We start from the raw sequence: 22407 nt of genomic DNA on the forward strand, positions 1-22407 counted from the left end.
GGGATGAAAGGAATCCCGCCATTCTGGAATTTTCTAAATTTATATTTTGATAGCTTACAACATTGAATTCTAAGTAGATCATGGTATGTATATTTCTTAGCTATCTCATTATGGTACTAGAATAGAACTTTTCTGAAGTTTGAAAAAAAAAGCATTTCAAACATTCCATAGCCTACCTGTTATTTGGCACAGCAAGTAATTTAACTCCTTTTTCTTTTGCAGTTTCTCCATTAATATCGCACCCTTCGAAAAAACATCGAACGCTTATTCTGGTTGTTAGCCGGCAGCACTTAATAATAATCAGTTTTCTAAGCACAATATTTCTTTTTTATATCCATATCGCAGGATTTACTGTTTAATTTCAACCTGCTAATATTCGATAATTTTCCAGTCACTCGTCGCCTGAATCAAACTTAGCATAATTTATTGGCTCGGAACGATTAAGTAGTACAACATTTTCTCTCTAGAGGCGCTGAGGCACGCGGGGTCACTTTGGGAGAGTTTTGTCAGTACTTTGTATGTGTTTATACTTTGGTTTCTAGATAGGTAAATTAAATAGACAAAATTCAATCTGTAAGAATGAGGCAGCATTAAACTTGAAACAAACAAGAACTAAATGAAACACGTAAATTCATACTTAAATTAAAAAGGGAATTTTGACGATAATTGACACAATATTGGTTTTTCATGCTGATTCTGAGGTTTTAGGTGCTTACCCCCCTGAAAAAAACACAGAAAATACCCCCCCCCCCCTTCACAAAATATACCCCTCCCCCTCCCCAGTAAATACTCTTCCGCTGAAAATACCCCCCATGGAAGCAACCCCCGCAGAAAATACCAACCGCCCCTGCGGAAAATACCCCTTCCACACATAATTTTTTTTCATTGTTTGTCTCTACTATGCTTTCCTTTCTTTTGGCAATCACATAATTACTATAAAGTCACCGATTATCCCCCACCCCTCCCACCAACCCTGTGGCCATCCATGTTCCAAATATAGAACTTATTGCAGTCTCATTTTTATATCAGTCCATCTAATAACTGGACAATATAGCCATAGGCTACAAATCATATAAAAATTACTTATTCTTTTTCTTCACACTAGCATTATTTGGCATTATTAACCAACAGTTCGTGATAAATATCGCCGATAATATTATAAAACTTGCAAGAAAACAATATAAGTCAAATAGCCAAATTTTTACTTTAAGCTGTAATGGAAATTTTCTTATGAATATTATTTTTGGGGTCACTTCCGTTTAAGTCACCTATTCCCCGACCTTGTACAGAGTATATAGCTAAATTTTGAATCATTAGAAGGGGGAGGGGTGGTACATTTTGTATAGTAGTAAGATTGTATCTAGGGATAGTTTTCAAGAATAAATAAATTATGCGACATTTTCTTTAATTTTTTTTGTTTTTATCTGAGATTTAGCCTCCATACAGGGCTACTAATTGTTCACGAATTAGAAGTTGTAAAGGTAGGCCTAGCTTTTTAAACAAGTTTACTTGGCTATCCTGAATTTGAGCAGAATATATTTTTCGTAAAATTTCCTTCGCCTAACTAAAAGCTTTGTAAGACCGTAAAAAGATCCAAAAACTGCAGTTTAAAATATTACGCCCACTGACAATATTACACGGGTAAAGGGGCCAGAATATTAAATTGTGAGGGGAGTGCTGGGTGAATACGTTTGAGGATAAAAGGTGGTATGACATATACAATTCTCAGATAAAAAGAAAAGAACTTAAATTTTTTACACCAATGAAACAAAAATTAAAATGGTAAGAATTCCTGGCAAAGAGATCAATTCCTTCAATATATTATGCGTTCAATAATTAAGTATTAAACATTAATACAGTATGTCCAAAACCAAGAATAGCAAAAGACAACAAAATTTAAACTTATGATTCGGCTTTCAAAACAATTTTACTTCTTTAAAAGTTCAATTTAAAAACCCAAAATCCAACTGAGCGTTTCATTAAACAACTTCAAGTCTAGTTCTTGGCTAATTTTGTTAGGATTGTCTTTACCACGAATGATGTGAATGTCATAATCTTATAACATTTGGAATACCGTATCCGAAATGGTTTAATCTAAATGCAGGAAAGTTATACTTTTGTGAACATATAAAGAACTGTTTGTACTTAAATTGTATCAGTCTGGTTTTTAGGCAATGTAGGGGAGACTGGGGTAATGGCGGTCAGCGGGTACCGGCGGTCACTATGATTTCTCGTAAAGTGGAAAACGCAGATTCACACCGATGGGTGCTGCCATCTCGAGACAGTTTATGGAAATACTACTAGAGTGCTCGGCATCTTGCCAACCTTAGTTTGTCTGTTGTGTAAGAAAGACTGTTTTGACCTTTCACCTTATAAGACAGACAATAGTTTAATCCACTATCAGCTCTTTCTGTTTACATTTCACGGAACGAGACTTATCTCGCAATAACAAGGTAAGTCATATTGTTGTATCATGTAGCATTTTATTTATTAGGTTTAAGTACTGATATTCTGATTTTTAGTCGTTAAATAATAACCATGCGGTTGGGGTAATGGTGGTCACCGCGCTAGGGGTAAAGGCAGTCATGACCGGCATTACCCCATTAGTACTCATTTTTTTTTTCTATGTTTCAGATGCCCAGAAAATACACAAAGAAAACAGATAAAGCTACATGGACTGCAGAGGACTTAAAGAATGCAAAGACAGCCATTTCTAGAGGATTATCGATTCGAAAGGCTGCTGATCAATTCAAAATACCATTCAGCACGTCGCAAGAACGAATGAAGAGTGGGATTGATTCTGATCCAAGCTTAGGCAGGAAGTGTGTCTTCCATCCTTTTCACGAAGCAGCCCTAGCTGACCATGTAAAAACTTTATCAAAGATTTTTTACGGCACCATTGCACTGAAATTAAGGAAAATTATATTTGAATATGCAGAAAAAAACCTATTAAGCCATAGATTTGATAAAGAAACAAAAATGGCTGGCTTGGATTGCATGTACGGATTCATGGACAGAAACAAAATTAGTGTGCGCAAACCTGAAACCACAAGCATCGGAAGACCCATTGGGTTTAACAAAGACGAAGTAAATCGTTTTTTCCAAAATTTAGAACAGGCTATGGATAAATACAAGTTTAAAGATACCAGTTATTGGAACGTAGATGAAACAGGGATCACCACTGTGCAGGACCCTGGTCTAATACTGGCAGAACGGGGCCAAAAGCGTGTGGGTTCTATAACAAGTTGGGAAAGGGGAAAAAACATTACAGTTGTGTGTGCAATGAGTTCGGGAGGGCTTTATGCTCCCCCAATGTTCATATTACCTCGAGCTCGTATGTCCCCACTCTTAGAAAAAAATGGGCCACCTGGATCTGTTTACTCATGCTCTAAGACAGGCTGGATCAATGAAGAACTGTTCGTTGTTGGGTTAAAACACTTTGCTCAGTTTACTCATGCTAGTAATGACAACAAAATGCTTCTTATTCTGGACAACCATTCCACTCATGGATCATCTGAAGCATATGATATTTGTAGGGAGAAAGGGATTGTTATGGTGTCACTACCGCCCCATACATCACATAGGCTTCAGCCTCTGGATGTAGTATTTTACTCGCCTTTGAAGGCTGCTTACAAAAGGGAATGTGATTTGTTCATAAAATCCAGGAATTTAGTAAAAATAACCCCTTACGATGTAGCAGAGATATTCAATAAGGCGTATTCACCAGTTGCTACGATTGCAAAGGCAACAAGTGGGTTCAAAAACACAGGGATCCATCCTCTTAATCCAGGAGTTTTCACAGATGAGGATTTTTTGGCAGAGGACATCCTCCAGAAGAATCAAGACTTAACGCCTGTTTGTGTGGACGTTTCCTTGAAAGCTACTGCAAATGAAGACATCGTAGAAGTAGGCCGATACGAGGTCACGAATGAAAAAAACTTAGAATCCTCTGTCCTACGTGATGAAGCTCATATCCTAACACACAAATTAATGTGTCTATACAAGAGATTTCTCCTCTACCTGGATGCAGTAATTGGGCTGATAAGCCAAGAAAGGGAGCGAGACAAAAGCAACATTCTCAGATCTTGACTTCAACACCTATGAAAATCCTTATTCAATAAAAAAAAAAAAAGCGAGAAGAAAAAGAAACCAAGATCAAGGAAAAACTAAAAAGGAAAGAAGAAAAGAACCAAAGAACTAAGCGAGTAAAAAAAGAATTTAATGGAGAAAAGAAAAAGCCTGCTGTTCCTGAAAGAAAAACAAAAAGTGGAGCAAAATAAAATGATCAGGAAACTTTTTGAATCTGTCTCCGACACTTCAATTGATGAGGAAAACATTTGTGAAGACGAATCAGAAAGTGAGCTATGTTTGACAGAGATCGGCAAAGAAACCTGTTTCTATTGCGAAGACACCGGGAAAGATGGAGAAATGTGGTATAGGTGCACTTCTTGTGCATTATAGGCACATCAAGAATGTTCCGGATGGGACACTCCTGAGGGATATTTATGTGACATGTGCTCAAGAAAGTAAAATTGACTTAAATTTTTGCAAGCTCATAAGTTATATGAATATTTTTTTTTTTTTGGCGCTTTATTTATTTAAGCCGTTTTTTGATTTGGAAAGTTGTTTTTTTTTTTTTTTTTCAAATAATTGATTTCTAATTATGCCCATACTTTCAATTACATTTTTGTAATTTCCTAAATACGGAATTATGTAACAATATAAATATGATGATTTCAATTTAACGTGTTTATGTCATTGAAATTTCCCACATTTTTTTTATTTACAGCCCTTTAGTAGAACATGACCGTACCGACTGCCATTAACCCTATGATAGAGGGTAATACCGGTCAAAGCTGGTTTGGAAAAACAATGCTTAATGCTTGTATATAATATTTATTAAGGCTCAATTCAAGTATTCAATAGGTAAAATATACTATGCTAGAGATTTAACGTGTTTAGGTTTGAATTTTATCTTTCTCTTAATTTTTATTCTCATTTTGCCTTAGGTCTTTTGAAAACACAATCTATGAACCAAAAATAAGTTTTAATTATAAACTGGAAAGGAAATTAGAAGATATTTTAATGAAAATAAGATATGTAAATTTCTGAAGTTTAAGTTAAATATAAGCTGCTTTTTTTGCCTTATCAATTGGTAAAGGCTAATAAGGTGTGTAATATGTCAAACGGGTTTTGTTTTAAGTCATTTAAACATCATTTTTTAAACTTAATTTGCAATAAAATTAAGATTGTTTAGAATCTATTTTTCTCGGTGAATCAGATCTGCCACATCCTGAGATTTTCCGCAATATCTTGGGATCTCAGTCCAGAGCTCCGGATCTTTGGAAGATGACATATATTACACGTAAAAAGTATTCTTTAGTGTGCATAATGCTCGAGGGGTGCTGACTTCCCACCACCTGGTCTAAATCTCGGAACGCCAGGTGTGCCACATTTTTCTGCCATGCCCTGCATAGTTCTGTCAAGCTTGACAAAGTTTCCAAAAACGCTTGGTACAATCCCCAAGATACTTTGCACAATTCCGCCATACTTGGCAAGCCCCAGCTCGGCTGTGATAATTAAAAGGGCGACATTCGCCATTTTTGCTACTTTTCAGGAGAGCCAGAAAACGGAAAAAAGTTTGTTGGCTGTGGTCGCTCTAAGGGGCAAGGCTAATGGAGATCAAGGGAACATATTCTAGACCAGTCTTTTCTGCTTTTTTCAGTGGTATACATTGAATTCAAGTATTCTGAGCAAGCTCGAAATATTTTATGGCGTATGTCTCCTTTTTCCTTGACAAAAAAAGGAGACATATGCCAGGTCCCCATGTTATAATTACAACAACTGTTTCTTCTTTTCTTCAAATCACGATGATTATGCTGATATTCGGCTGATTCTTGAGCCAAAAAGGAGACATATACCAAATATGCCAAACATTAAAGTTCAAAAGAACAGGGTCAAAAGGAGACACGTGCTCTGCACGTATCTCCTTTTTGGCCCAACTGCGATCCGCGTCCAAAAGTGGCGTATGTCTCTTTTTTTATCTTCGCAACGGTAGGAGATAGGATAATTCTGACTTCACCATTCGATTCCTCGTGCTGGGTTTACCCATGACATACACATAACTCATTTTCGACCAAAATGGCATATGTCGCCCTTTTAATTATCACAGCCGAGCTGGTGTACAGAACCAAACAGTTCGTGGTAACGAACGGTTAGTAAGGAATGACCCGGTTCAATGGTAACCAAAACTGTAGAAAACAGAATTTTAATACCAATAGATACATAAAAAAAATCAGATTTTAATGCTGATTTCAAATATATAAGTTTCATCAAGTTTAATCCTACCTATCAAAAGTTACGCGCCTGAGAAAATTTGGCTGATTTTCAAAAAAAGGGGGAAAGACCCCTAAAATTTATAGAACCTTAATGAAAATCACATCATCATATTCAGTGTATCAGAAAACCCTACTGCGGAGGTTTCAAGCTCCTATCTACAAAAACGTGAAATTTTGCATTTTTTGCCAGAAGAAAGATCACGGATGCGTATTTATTTGTTTGTTTGTTTTTTTTTTTCCAGGGGTGATCGTATTGACCCAGTGATCCTAGAATATCATGGGAGGGCTCATTCAAACGGAAATTAAAAGTTCTAGTGCCCTTTTTAAGTGACCAAAAAAAATGGAGGGCAACTAGGCCCCCTCCCACGCTCATTTTTTTCCCAAAAACACCCGATCAAAATTTTGAGAGAGCCATTTTGTTCAGAATGGTTGAAAATGTGATAAATATGTCTTTGGGATGACTTAATCCCCCGAAGTCCCCAGGGGGAGGGCTGAAAGTTATGAACTTTACCCAATGTTAACATATAGAATTGGTTATTGGCAAGTATAAATACGTTTTCAGAGGGGATTTTTTCTGGTAGTGAGGGGGGGAGCGGATCGGGGGTTATGTGAGAGGATCTTACCATGAAGGAAGTTTTCATGGGAGAAGAGACATTGCTATGAAGGGGGCGCCGGATTTCCCAGCATTTTTTAAATAAAGATCAGAAATTTTATATAAAAAAACGAAGTTTTTTAACTGAAAGTAAGGAGCAACATCAAAAATTAAATCGACAGAAAACATTATGTATATGATTGGGTTCATCTCCTAGTCAATACCTCGCTCTTTAAGCCAAAGATTATTTAGTACTTTCATAAAAACTATTTATTCTAATTAACGGCATTTGTGATTAAGGGATCATTTTTAAAGAATTGGAACAGAATTTTAACTTTAGCTTAAAGAGCGAGGTATTTAATAGGGGGCGAACCCTCTAATATACGTATTGAAAATATATGAATATAGAAGTTCGTACGTAACCTAATTCGTAAGTTGCGTATTTTTATTACTAATAAAAACGTTCCTAAATAAAATTAAACAAGTTTCAAGAAAGCCATTTAACCAAATAAAAGTAAAATTAATATTCAGTTTTTTTTTTTTTATTATTCATGTACGGTGAGCCAAAATCAAAACCTGCATTAATTCAAAAACGTTCAAAAATTAAATAAAAAAAACAAGTTTTTTTAACTGAAAGTAAGGAACGACGTTAAAACTTAAAACGACCAAAAATTATTCCGTATCTGAAAGGGGCTGTCCCCTCCTCAACGCCTCACTCTTTACGCTAAAGTTTGACTTTCTCACAACTCTATTTTTTTAAAACAATAAAAAACTTTAGCGAAAAGACCGCGGCGTTGCGGAGGGAACAGCCCCTTTCATATACGGAATAATTTCTGTTCGTTTTAAGTTTTAACGTCGTTCCTTACTTTCAGTTAAAAAAACTTTTTTTTTATTTAATTTCTTATAGGAGCAACTCCTATTAGTGCTATCCGCGGATACATTTAATTTCTCGGTGGTAACCATGTACAAAGAATATGCTTAACTTACGAGCATGGAAAATGGTACTAGAGTCAACAGAAAAGATCACCAGTACCATCTAGCGTTTGGCATTTCTTGGATTTTATTTCTGCGCATTACTAAGGCAAAATTGGTTGCCCATACTCATTGGCCCTGTGCTGAAAGTGTTGTTGATTTTTGACATTCGATATGTTTGGCAATCAGAAAAGATGAACTTGTCACGATCCGCGCATGACTTCCGTCAATAAATCAGTACTGTTGAACTATCGAAAAAAATAACAATCATATTTCATTATAATGAAGTTGCAAGCAATAATTTATTAGTCTTCATGCTGTTTGAATGATGATGCTAAGAAAAATCATAGAAGAGAGGGAAAAAAATATATTGCGCAAAATAATATGAAACATGCAAGCAATATCTCTAATTATTGAATCTTCTTTTTTTTGCAATTTTATAGGCTATGCCAATTCCGCCAAACTAACGTAGCTGCTTAAGAACAGGTTTTCGGGCAACTTCTTCAAAGTTGATCTTTTGCCATGTCAGTTTGAAACCACAACGGCACTTCGTTGTGGCATGGTCTCTTGTTACTTGAAAAGGGCAATAGATATCGTGATTTCTTCTCAAAAGTACCCTCACCCAATGTTCTATGACCACTGATTGAATTTGATCATACCTGAAAAAAAAAACAAAGACACAGCAGTGTTTCCCAAGTGAAGCTTAAAAGAACAAAGTTTTCCTGCCGAAACAAAGAGCGAACTTGAAAATAAAAACGAACAAAAATTATTGCTTCACTGATAACGTAAGATATGTCTACAAAGATAGCTTAAATAACTGACTCATGATATTTTCCATTTTTTGTAGAATTCTAAAAACAAGCGTTTGACTGAAAACTGAGCATGCTTGAGTTCTGCAGAGTATTATTGTTCATACTAAAAATTGCCGATATCAAGGTCAGCGAAAGACTGTAGAGAGGCTTATGAACTAGTCTTTTATTTTTGAAGGCTACTCATGGAATTTTCTAATCCTAAGAGAATATCCTGTTCTTTCTAAGTGTGTCTTCAGAGAAGAAGCTGGTTTTGGATTCTACCGATATTAGAAAATATTACGAGTCCGTTTATTAAAGCCAGTTTTGTAGTAGCAGAGAGCTGAGTTAAACTTAAAACGAACAAAAATTATTGCTTAGCAGATCTAAAAAAAGGAGGACCTTTATCCTTTGTTTGTCCAAATCTGCGAAGCAATAATTGTTGCTCGTTTTAAGTTTAACTTAGCTCTCTGCTACTGCAAAACTGGCTTTAATAAATGGACTCTTAATAATTATTGCTGTGTAATATACTGATGTGTGTTACTGTCTTTGCCTTTTGCAGATCAATAAGTTCAGCTCTTCACTCTCGCTCTGTAATATTTATTCAAGATTTTCACTATTCGCTTCTATTCAAACGTATCTCGTATGGATGAAGCTATACTCAATAACAGATACTGCATCCTGTTCAACACTTTCATGGTCTTTTGCTAATAAGACTGTGACAATAGTTTTTTTTAGTTAGATAAAAACCAATATCAGAGTTATCGTATCTTGAGACAATTATCTAAATTCAAAATCCTCCTGTTAAAAAAGCTGCAGTAACATTAAATGACAGCAGTGGCATTCCTGGATCCACTGGGCTTCCACTTCTTCTAGCAAAACAGAAACAGGGAAAGAGGTATATTTTAGGACTCTGTTGTCTGGGGATGATAATAAATGGGTATTTTTTTGTGGAGGTAATTCTATGTCACTTCGGGAAATAATAAGATATTTGGGAAGGGCTAGATGAAAGAGTGGTCCTTACAATCGTCAAATCTCTGGAGAGTGGGAGGAAAATTTGTTGCATTTTCTGGGGAAGAAGTGTGAAGAATTATTGGATATGAGAAACGAAGCTTCTGCAATGGGTAAGGGGGGAGGTATTTTCTTATTATTAGGAATCTGGCGCTGTTTATTCGTGGGGATACGACCCACCGGGAAGGAGTTCTATAATCATTATATTCATATTAATGCTTTTGTATGTTTTTTTTCTTGTTTTAATCGTGTTGTTCAATTGTTTACTTGACTAGTTTAATTGTCTTTGTATGGTCTTACACTTTTTTTTTGTGGCCATGGCCCTGTGTTTTTTTTTGTCAAATATACTATGCTACGCTATAGTATGATCTGCTGTCCTTAAAGACTGTCAAAAGACCCAATACAGCGTAAGATGATATTTGATTTGGTCTTTAACACCTTCAAAAAATTAATTAAAAAATAAAATTGCAAAACTGTAAAAGACACCTGATCCAGGTTGTTTTTGCAACCCTCAGCCTACTTTAGAAACTCATGCATGTATGTTCCATAAGTGCCATATATGTGTTATGAATTAATAATTCTCTTTTTTGCAGCATATATCCTAAATATGTACGTGGATCAAAATATTTTACACAACATTAATAGATATTATACGAAGTTGCGACTATTTTTCCAGAAATTCATCATTGTAGCGTGGGAGATAATAAGCGGCATATACTGCTGCAGTAAAGTTTTGTGTGAAACTGCAAAGAGCTTTTTCAAATAACAGCGTGAAGCAGTTTTATTTATTTATTAAAATGGTACCCTATTCATGGCTGCATTCCAGAGACTCTTTTAAACATTAAAATGTAGATATTATCTGGATCGGCAAGGTAAGTAATAACTTTCAGAGGATATTAAATCAAGACTCATTTTCTGTTTCAGAACTTAAGTTCTACGAGCAATAACATGTTCTTTAGATATTCCAAGTTCTATTTTATAGTGTAGAAGTTTGTTTGTCTTTAAGAAACAAGACTTAAGAACTACCAAAATAAAAAGAATTTGAAAAAGAAAATCTGCTGGCAACGCAATAGCGATGTCATACTAAAGGGCCACAATGCTTCAATGTACAGTAAACTTTGGAGGAGATACATTTAATTGGAAATCAAATATAGTGCCATAGTTCTAGTGCCCTTTTTGAGAGTCACAAGTGATCAGAGGGCAACCAGCCTCCCGCCCCACACCCCTTTTCCTCCAGTATGTATCAGATCAAATTTTGAGATTATTTAGTTCAAAATAGTCCAAATGCCAAATAACTATGTCTCTTGGGTTAACAGCTCCACCACCCCATGGGGCAAGGGCCATAACTTTTGCAAGTTGCCCATTGTTAACATGTAAGGTTTTTTACTGGAAAAGAGGGTATGTTCCATCTTGGGCGTCCAAAAAGGCTTAGGGTATTAAGGTGAAACTTTAAGAAAACGTTCAAATGGATGCAGAACACAATCAAAACACACTATGAGCTTGCTTGTTGTTAAAAGGAAATATGAACAACATCTAAGGAACGGCCAAGGATATTAAGTTGAACCTTTCAAGGTATGGTAAGGATATGTTGAAGAGAGATTGTGGGGAAACCAGCAACCCTCTCTTTTTTGCCCTTTTTAGTTGCATCACTGATGGAAATTTTGAAATTATCATTTTGTTCAAATAAGTTTAAAGGTATGATAGCTATGCCTCCAGGGATACCATGCCACCCACAGCCCCGGAGCAAGGATTGTAAATTTTGCAATTTACCCATTGTTTACATGCAGGATTTATCATTAGGAAACAGGGAAATGTTTGACTCTGGGTGTATCCGAAAAGACTAAGGGTATTAGAGTGAAACTTTGGGTAATGTTAAGGGGTATATAAAACTAAATCAAAAGGCACTATGTGCGACCAGTTTATAAAAAAGGAGGTTCTCCAATATTTTAATAACGGCAGATGAACTTAAGTTAAAACGTACAGAACATGTTGAGGGGAATGTTGAAAGTGGTTGGAGGGCTCCTAGTCCCTCCATGCCCTTTTTATTTGCCCTGCCTGAAAATCATTTTAAGAGCTATGGAGGGCAATCAGCACTCCTTGCGCTTTTTAGATGCTTCCTTTCCTCATTACAGGTGAAAATTTTGCAAAGCAATTTTGTTCAAAAAAGCAAATAGCAAATCTGCCTCCAGAGATGTAATGCCCCCCACAGCTACCAGGACAAGGATTGCAAATTATGCGATTTATCATTTTTATACGCAAAATTTATCACTAAAAAAAGAGGGAGAGTTAATCCTGGGAGTGTTTGAAAAGGCGAAGGTCGGGTGAAACTTTGGGGAATGTTGAGGGGCATGTTAGACTAAATCAAAAGATGTATATGCATCCAGTTTATCAAAAAGGCGTTTCTGCAATATCTTAAGAACGGCTGAGGGTATTAAGTTTAAACTTTCAAGACATGTTGTGGGGGATTTAAAAAATGGTTGGAAGGCAACGAGTTCCCCACCCATTCCCTTGTTAGCTGCCTCCTAAAATATCTCGTCGAAATTTTGGAATAGCCGTCTTGATAAAAAGGGTCAAAAAGCAAAAACTATTCTTCTAGAAAAGACATAACCCCCGCAGCCCCTGGGGTGTTGCAAGTTTTAAAAGTTGCCCATTATTTATATACTAGGTAAGTTAGTGGGAAAAAGGGGAATAGTCCATCTTGAGTCTCCAATCTTTGCCCATTTATTTATAATTTATTGATATAGTAACTTTGATTTTGGGGTTCCATTGGGTTGACTGGACCAAGTCGATGTTGATTGGCGAAAGAAGGAAGTTAGCCTCTTTTGGTCAACTGTAAAAATCTGAAACAATAGAAACCTTTCAGTCGAAAGCTTCACAACAGAAAGCTAAAATTATGAACAAATAGCTATATTTCATATAATGGGTCAAACACTCAAATCTTCGTGAATGAGATTATCCACATTTGTCAAGTGACAAAGTATACCACATCAGGCCATTCTGAAATAGTCTTAAGATAAATTAAATAAATAAAAAAGTTTTTCAACTGAAAGTAAAGAGTAACATTAAAACTTAAAACGAACATTATTACGTATAAGAAGGGGGTTGCCTCTTCCTCAAAACCTCGCCCTTTACTCTAAAGTTTTTGAGTACTTTTGAAAAAGCTTCTTATTGCTTTAATTAAACGACCCGTGTCTTTCAGGAGCCATTCTTAAAGAATTGGGACAAAATTCAAACTTCAGCGTAAAGAGCAAGGTGTTGAGGAGGGAGCAACCCTATTCATATACGTAATAATTTCTGGTCGTTTTAAGTTTTAATGTTGCTCCTTATTTTCAGTTGAAAAAACTTTTTTTTTTATTTATTTTCTGATCGTGTTTCAAATAATACCAGGAGATCTGGTCCCACCACCAATGAGAAACCCCCGCCTCTTGGAAATATCCTCTAGACAACTCAGTTCCGGTGAAAATTTACCCCGGACAATTACCATTAACGCAAAAGAGAAAGCAAGGCATTTAAGAGGAATTTTGCTTAGGAATTATGGCAAATTCCCCCAGTGTATAATATCCCCTGACAAGTTCAACCCCCGAAAAATCCTCTCCCTATGAAAAATTCCCCTGTGGAAAAACACCCACCATAAAATTCGTCCCCCCACCCAAAAATATATGCAAACTTCCCAATAACAAATACTACGTAAACAACGGGACATTTTTTAACTTAAAGACCTTTCCCCTTGGGCTGTGGGGGGTCATGTTGTATGAAAAGGCATAGTTATTGGGCCGTTTAACTATAATGAAAAAATGGATATCTCAAAATTTTGATAGAATCATTTTGGGAAAAAATGAAGCTCCAATCTTTTTTGTCCCTCCCAAAAAGATTGGATTTGTCCTCCAGTCTTTTTGGTCCCTTGATAAGGGCACTAGAGTTATAATTTCCGTTCGAATAAGTCCTCTCATAATATTATAGGACCAGTGGGTCGGTACGATCACCCCTGAAAAAAAAAAAAAAAAAAAAAACGCATCCGTAATCTTTCATCTGGCAAAAATACAAAGTACCACAATTTTGCAGATAAGAGCTTAAAACCTCTACAGGAAGGTTTTCTGATACGCTGAATCTGGTGGTATGGTTTTCATTCAGATTTTATGACTTTTAGCGGTGTTTCCCTCTTTTATCGAAAATAAGGCAAATTCTCTCAGGCTCGTAGCCTTTAATGGGTAAGACTAAAGTTAATTCAACTTATATGCTTGAAATCAGCATAATTAGAAGATTCTTTTTATACATCTTTTGGTATTAAAATTCCGTTTTTTAGAGTTTCGGTTACTATAGAGCCGGGTCGCTCCTTACTTACAGTACGTTACCAGGAACTCTTTGATTAAATATAAATACCAAATACTTCGCGAAAAATAGACTTAAATTATATCTACAAAATCTTCTGAAAAAAAAATATGCAGCATAGGATTGCTCACAAAAACCAAATATTTATAAAAACCAAATAATTTGAAAACCAAAATATCTAATGTCATTTCAAACCTACTATTGTAAAACCAAAATATTGTCTTTTCATTTCAAACCTACTTTGAATACAGCAATTCAATACATGGTTGACATTAAAAAATACAATACGAGTGTTAAACTGAATTTTGACAGCTGCTTTGAATTCGCTTTTGGTAATCCTTCAAATTGGGAAAAGTCTTTTCACCGTTGCAAAAAAACGGAAAAGTAGTGTAGGTTTTACAGAAAGCATTTTAACAGTTGTATCACTGCCATGGGCTTTGTCACTGACTCCAGAACTCAAGTCGCTGCTAAAATCAAAAACTGATCTGACAGGACAGCAGAGTAACACGTGTCAGTGTTATTGTCTTCTGTCAAAGTAACCCTATCGCCAAGCTACCTCAGCAAAAAAACTTCGTCAGCAGCAAGTTTCACAGTCCGGTCACTTAGGGTTCGTGAAATTCGTGATTTAATCTCTCCCATAAAGGATCGCAGAAATTTTGCCAACCGCCTTGATCCATGTTTCGAACCAAATATGATTTTTTTGCGACTTCAAAATTTTTGGCAAAATGAAATCCCTTTAGCAATAGCTCATATCAGTCGGAGACGAGGAATCCATAATATCAGACCAAAATTATTTCCATTCAAATGTGTTCTATATTCAAACGCCTAAAACACCTTTAGACAGTATTTAAAAATACTTAAAGAAAAAAAATATCAAACACATTGCTAGGTATTGAAAAAGCGCTTAAATTTTGAAATTAATAAACTTTAAGTTAAAATTTCCGTACTTCTCGGTTATTGGAAACACGCCCAAGGCCGTATCCAGGGGGGAGTAAGGGGATTTGAACCCCCCAGAATGTTTGTCTGACTCGTAAAAACGCAATAAAAAAGGATATAAACAAATTGTTTATGTTTTTTTTTAGTTTTCTTTGTGTAACCCTCCCCCCCCCCACCCCCGAAAAATAATCCTGGGTACGGCCTTGAACACCCAAAAAGTGAAATTAGATTAATCCTAATAAAAAATAACAAAACATGAAGATAAAATAATACTTTAGAAACAAAATTATGGAAAACTAAAGCAACCTAACCTGACCCAAACTAACGTAACCTAACCTAACCCCCACCTCCAATCCTAATGTGCAAATATGTAGCCCAAATTACAGAAGTCCAATGCATTGTATCACCAATCACTTGTTTTTGTAGCTATGCAACCGGTTTTCTGAGATGTAGCCTAAGCATAATTCTTGAATATGTTTCCAATAGCCGACAAGTACCAAAATTACTTAAACATCTGCAAACTATTCTAAAAACTTTAATAACCTGGTGTGAAATTACAAAAGTGAGCATTTAGAATAGCAATCGGCAACTTTATTTACTAAGAGCTTAATTGAAAGTTTACACGCTTTTCTAAGCGTTGACTACTAAATTTATTTGTTCTGTTTAGTTTTTTTTAGCCAAGAATTTCACTAGAAAAAAAAAAGATCAGTCAAACATATTTGACATGGGAGTACTGAATAGTTACGCTAACATTCAAGTTGACATCAATTTTCAGTTGACACTGCGCATCGAACATGGCTTAGCAGCATTTGATAGATGACCCATACGGATTGACAAAAAAAGATTCGATATACTTTACAAAGAATGTATACATGCTGGCTTCTGTGTCTTTTGTAAATCAATCCCTCGTCGCTTTCCGACTTTTTTTTATATTGCTTCTGCGGGTGATCAGTTTTATCTAAATGTCAAATTTGAATTCATATGTCATCTGGTAATCATGTGTGGTGACGGGTTCCCACAACCAAATATTCTATTTTCTATAATACATTTTATTCTTTGTACATAAATGGCTAGCATAGAAGACAAAACCGTCTGTTTCGTCTGATTCAAAACCGTTTTGTTTGCCACAAAACTTAGGCCGTTCGATAATGAAACACACCCCTTTGTTATTATTTCATTTACTATTATATTTATTTTATCATTTTACATTATATTTTTTTATTATTGATATTATTTTATTTTACGTTTTAAACTCTTATTTGGGTAATAAATAAAAAACCTCAACCCAATTTTGAAGAAATGCTCTAAAGAAGTTAAATTAGGTGCATAGGCTCAACAAACAGGTGTAGCTGCGACAGGGAATCACCCCTTGGATTCATCAGGGAAATCCCAAGCGTTCATCAGGGAAACTTTGAATCGCGAAATCAAAAATACTACCTATGGTGTTGGGATATCTTCCCTCTAAAAAAATTGTACCCTCTAAGCTCTGTATGTATGCACCTTAATTCATACACACTACCAGTTATTCTTATGTATCCGGTTCCCGCATTTTATGAATAATTAAGACGAAATTTGCTTATTAATTTTTTTTTTTTTTTGGCTAAATGGCTTTCTCGAAATTTTGTTCTGACATAACTTTCGAATTAACTTACGTATCTACGTATTACGTAACTTACGTAACTTCTATATTCGTATTTTTTTAATTACGTATATTAGGGAGTTCGCCCCCTAGTCAATATCTCGCTCTTTACGCTAAAGTTCAAATTTTGTTCCAATTCTTTAAGTAAAGTTAAAATTGTGTCCCAATTCATTAAAAACTACTTCTGAAACTCAAGGGTTGTCTAATTAGAACAATAAGTAACATTTTTAAAAGTGCCAATAAAGTTTAGCGCAAAGAGCGAGGTAATGACCAGGGGGCGAACCCAATCATATACGTAATAATTTCTGTTCGTTTTAAGTTTTGACGTTGCTCCTTACTTTCAGTTGAATTTTTTTTTTAATATCTCATTGTTTTTTTAAATAACACTGGGAAATCCGGTGCCCCCTTCATAGAAATGAGCCTTCCCCCATGAAAACTTCCTCCATAGAAAGATCCTCCCACGTAACCCCCGACCCCCCCCCCAACTACCAGAAAATATCCCCCTAAAAACTTCTGTATACTTCCCAATAACCCATACTAGGCTATATGTAAACATTGGGCAAAGTTCATAACTTGCAGCCCATCCCCGGGCTTGCATAGCTTTTGATGAGTAGGACAACACTTGGTGAAACATATATATTTGAAATCAGCATAAAAATCTGATTCTTTTGATGTATCTATTGGTATCAAAATTCCTTTTTTAGAGTTTCGGTTGCTATTGAGGTCGCTCCTTACTTACAGTTCGTTACCACGAACTGTTTGATACTACGTGAGACCAAGGTGTTACCTGGTAAACTAATTTATTGTTTTATATGCTGTGTAATGATTTTAAACTTATTATTTTTCTGCCTAAGTTTTTAAGATAATTTTAATTGTATACTGAAATTTACTGATATCACAGCTCCTGTAGGACTATGAAAAGCGAAATAGATTAATTTGCTGTTGTGAGGCTACGCATTTTCTTTTGACTCCTAAATCAATATTCTTGTTTTTTATAGTTGGCTTTTGTGTTTTCAGTAAAGCGCTAGTTTTCTGTAATGTCACAGAGATAGGGAAATATCACCAGTTGATTTATTTGCGTTAGTTTTTTTTATATATGTAAGATAGGCTGTGAAGTAGTAATTTTTGTTAGTTTCAAGTTTCTTTAACTTCACTCTTTACTTCACGTAAATACTTTCTAAGACCACACTGGCTATACATGACGTATGAAGCTAAGGGAGGAAAGGAAACAATAAATGATAAATAAAACCAAAAAAGGGTAAAATATGAAGACGAAAAACCAGCAAATATTTGGACAAGGACCTCCGCCAAGTCTTCCTCAGTGCTAAAAAAAAAAAAAAAAAAAAAAAAAAAAAAAAAAAAAAAAAAAAAACAAGAATCTAACCTAATAAATAGGTTTAGATTCTTGTTTTTTTTTCTTTTTTTTTAGCACTGAGGACGACTTGGCCGAGGTCCTTGTCGAAATATTTACTGGTTTTTTGTCTTCATATTTTACCACTGGCTGTCAAAATCCTCGTTTTCTCACCCTTTTTTGGTTTTATTTATCATTTATTATTTCGAACTTGATTATAGGAACATCATTTTTATGGTACTCTAGGCGAATTCTTTGAACAAATCCTTTCTTTTTAGTTATAGCCCCATGGACACCAGTAGAGGGGCAATGTCCCCGGGAAAGAATAAGCAATTGGACATTGTATATAGATATGAAAATAAGATATGCTGCCATTTAAATCTCAGGAAAAAGCTTTGAACAGCACTTAACCAGTCTTCTTCCCTCTAGAAATTCTCTGGCAACACTCAGGACCTCCCTCCCATCTCCGCCTTTGTGCTAGTAGGCATTTGAATTTGATCTTTTATGTTACATAGAAAAATATTTTCTCGAACGAAAGGGGTGCTATCACCCCTCAGCACCAGGCTTTGTTCAAAAATTTTCTCGGGAATCAATGGAGATCAAAAATTTATTTCTACCCAGCCCTATTTCCTACCCCAAAACCTACCCAATGATCAACCACCCATCCTAGAAAATAGCTTAAGTGAAAATATACACGCACACACCACGAAAATCTCCACAAGGAAATTTTCCCCAGGAACACCCCCCCCCCACCATGTAAAATTCTTCGTGGACAATTCTCCCCTAGGAAAATCTCACCACACATAAAACTGAGCAGCAAAAGGGGATAATAATTTAAAAAGAATGAAAGAAAGGTAGTCTGGATTGAATAACATTCTTCCTATGTTTCAAAACCCAAGTACAATTTATAGTGTAGAATATCCTATAGATTTATTTTCATATTTCATTTCCTTTAATTCTTCTTTTCATGTTTTTGGAACTGTAAGTTGAGCAGGGTAAAATAGAGCTTAAAAACATAAATTTGTATGCTTATTTGAAATAAGGAGCTCAGTCCATTTTAAATGTGCTTACTTCTCACTTGGAGTTTGACTCCATCTTATTTAAACTAAATAAACAAAAAATGACGCCCTTACAGACACCTCAAAGAGGAAAACCTTCCGATCTATGCCTAATGGATGTGTTCTCGATTGCAAGGGGTGAAGTGAACTGGTATCGTCTGCTATAATTGTCGGTACCAGACCAAGTCTACTAAAAGTAATTACCCCAACTTCTTAGTCCCAGCCAGGGGCACAGCTTGGGTTTTGACTTTGAAGGGGGGTATAAAAATGTGCCAACAAAATAGAGTGTGCCGACAAATGTTGACGCATAAGCTAAATAAAACTAAAAACATAAGCCAATTTCCTAGGTGTCAGCACTTTGGGCCAACATCTTGTAACTTCAGGCATGGAGATAGGGGGGTCCCACCTCCCCCTTAACTGTGTCCCTGGTTTCACCCTATTATCTCTATGCACTTCCGTCATAGGGCGACCGTTATACAGCTCCCACTAATATCAAATTATTTTCTCTAACCTTTATCTTACTCGGATATGACAACTCAACTCCCAAAAACACAGGGAAAAAAAGTAAAAATAATTACTCTAGGATATTCTACACGATGTATTTGTCTATATTTTGGAATATAGGTAGAATATTCCAAAATCTCTTCTTTTCTCCATTCTTGTAAAATCTATAACCATAACATAAAATTAGCATAAAAGTCACTTTTTCGATTACATTTCTTACTAAAATAGCTTTGCCAAATATTTGACTATTGAGTGAATTATTTTCTCTTTGCAACATCTGCGTCAAAATCAGAAACACGATATGCTTTTTGGGGGAAAAAACTCCCACAGAGCGCACAGCGATACTGTTTCATATCGCACCACTTTCGTGCAACATTGGTATCCTCCTGTGCCATAGGTGTCAAAAATGTTTGAAATATGCCCATGCTAAGCCTTTAGCTAAAGAAATTATGGATTCAGCGTAAAATAAACGAGACATGATTTAATAAAAATCCATTTATCCATGTCTGACCCCGTTAGGGTTTGATTTGACATTTATGTCTTCAACAGCGAGAACTGGCAATACTCTGAATTGTGCAAATGTCCCCCACAAAGAACTATCGTTTAACCATACAAGGATTGAAATGTCATATTGGTATAAGCCAATGTTTCGGATTTGATTTCCTTTTCTGTCTTTTATTGTTACTTCTTGTGAGGTTGCTTTGATTCTTGTAATGCTTTACAGATGTTTTCGTTTCTTTTTAATCCGTTTTTATCATTTTGTTACTGTTCAACTTTGTAATTTTATTTATAGTTCCAACTTGAACAAGTCAGAATGTTCTTACCGATGATAAAATAGGTATTTTTATATTTTTTATTTTATTTTTTTATTTTATATCATAATGGGGAAGATAGACCAAGCAGGGGCCTAACTGTAAATTTAGCAATATTTCGTTTGCAATTGGAAGAAGTTTGTACCACCTGCATTAAAAATTCCACGTACATTTAGGCAATAATAAAAAACTCAAGACTTTGATTGAACCCAGTTAGTGAACCCTCTCAGCCAATGAGCCAGAAACCATATCTGATCCGGAAGTAATTATGGTACTTCAATATTAGCTGGTACCCACGCGAGAAGTCAAATTTGGTTAATGCTAATGAAATAAAACAACATAGGATGAAAATATAATGGTTTAGACACAAATTTTGGCTATATATTTGCACATTAGGGGGGGGGAGGGTAAAGCAGGGCATATGTTAAATACGTAACCTAACCTAGGTGCCTTTTATCCCGCTAAACCCCAAAAAACAATAGTTTAAACATTGTAAACGCAATGACAAACCACAATTTGCGATCAATTTGTCTATTGACAGATACCCGTTTGACTAGTTTCCTTTAGCATTTCCCTATACAGTATATCGCGTGGGTACCAGCTAATACTGAAGTACCGTAACTATTTTATTCTTTATTAATAGTTTGTTTTAGTTGTAATACTTTAGTTTATCTGCTTATGATGATCACTGATGTATGTGGTCGAAATATCCAGAACTTTAGTATCGGTTTTTCACTGTCTCATAAAAGTACTTATTCCTATTTGAACTTTTATTTGTTCATGATAAAACAGACATCAATTCTATATTGTGAGAAAGATCTAATAATAAATTATAGAAGGGTAAAACTTGCCCAAGCTTAGTCTAATAATTTCTTAAACTGAAACACCTTTTTGTCATTTAAGTGTTATACGTCTTTTACATTTTGCCTGAAATCCAGTTCACTATATAAAAAAGTTTATATGCATGAAATTTACAAAGCCCAAGATGTAACCAAAACCATTAAATCTCAACCCGATTGAACTCTTGAGATGAGAGCGGGAAACCAGGATATTTCCAAGCACTTGATTATGCTACACAATTTTTTTATTTATTTAATACACAATTACTTGGCTTAATGCATATAATAATTATTGGCTTGAAGCTTTTATTATCGCTAAAGAATTCGATGCAAATTTCTGCAGATTCAGATTAATAACAAATTTTACAAATGTTTTTTAAAATTCTTACGAAACCAATTTATAGTTCGTATTTATCAAATAGTTCGTGGTAACGAACTGTAAGTAAGGAGCACAGTAGACAGAATATACAGCATCGACAAAGGCTATACTCTCAGTTAAAAAAATAATGTGAAAAAGATTTAAAACCACACAAGATTCGTTCATACTCCGCCTTCACGCACGCGCAATGACAATTGTTTCCGATCTACACATCACGATGAGCTTATGGAAACTGAACCAGGGTTATGACGTATGTTGCCATGGACGGTACGTGCGGTATCAAATGTATCATGTTTGGAAAAAGAAGACGCTACAGTCTACAGTGGTAAGGAGCGACCCGGCTCAATAGTGACCGAAACTCTTAAAAACGGAATTTTGATACCAGTAGATATATCAAAAGAATTTTTATGCTGATTTCAAATATATAAGTTTTATCAAGTTCAGTCTTACTTATCAAAAGTTACGAGCCTGATAAAATTTGCCTTAATGCCGAAAAGAGGGGAAAACGGAAACACCCCCTAAAAGACATAGAATCTTAATGAAAATCGAACCATCAGATTCAGCTTATCAGAAAACCCTATTGAAAAGGTTTCAAGCTCCTATCTGCAAAAATGTGGAATTTAGTATTTTTTTTTGTTCCAGAAGAAAGATCACGGATGCGCGTTTATTTGTTGTTTTTTTTTGCTTTTTTTCTTTCCCCAGGGGTGATGGTATCGACCCAGTTGTCTTAGAATGTCACGAGAGAGCTCATTCAAAACGAAAATTTAAAGTTCTAGTGCCCTTTTTAAGTAACCAAAAAATTGAAGGGCAACTAGGCCCCCTACCACGCTCATTTTTTCCCCAAGTCACCGGATCAAAA

Source organism: Artemia sp. Qi Xiang Cuo, chromosome 11 (assembly GCF_049724085.1).
Source record: "Artemia sp. Qi Xiang Cuo chromosome 11, ASM4972408v1, whole genome shotgun sequence".
Taxonomy (NCBI): Eukaryota; Metazoa; Arthropoda; class Branchiopoda; order Anostraca; family Artemiidae; genus Artemia; species Artemia sp. Qi Xiang Cuo.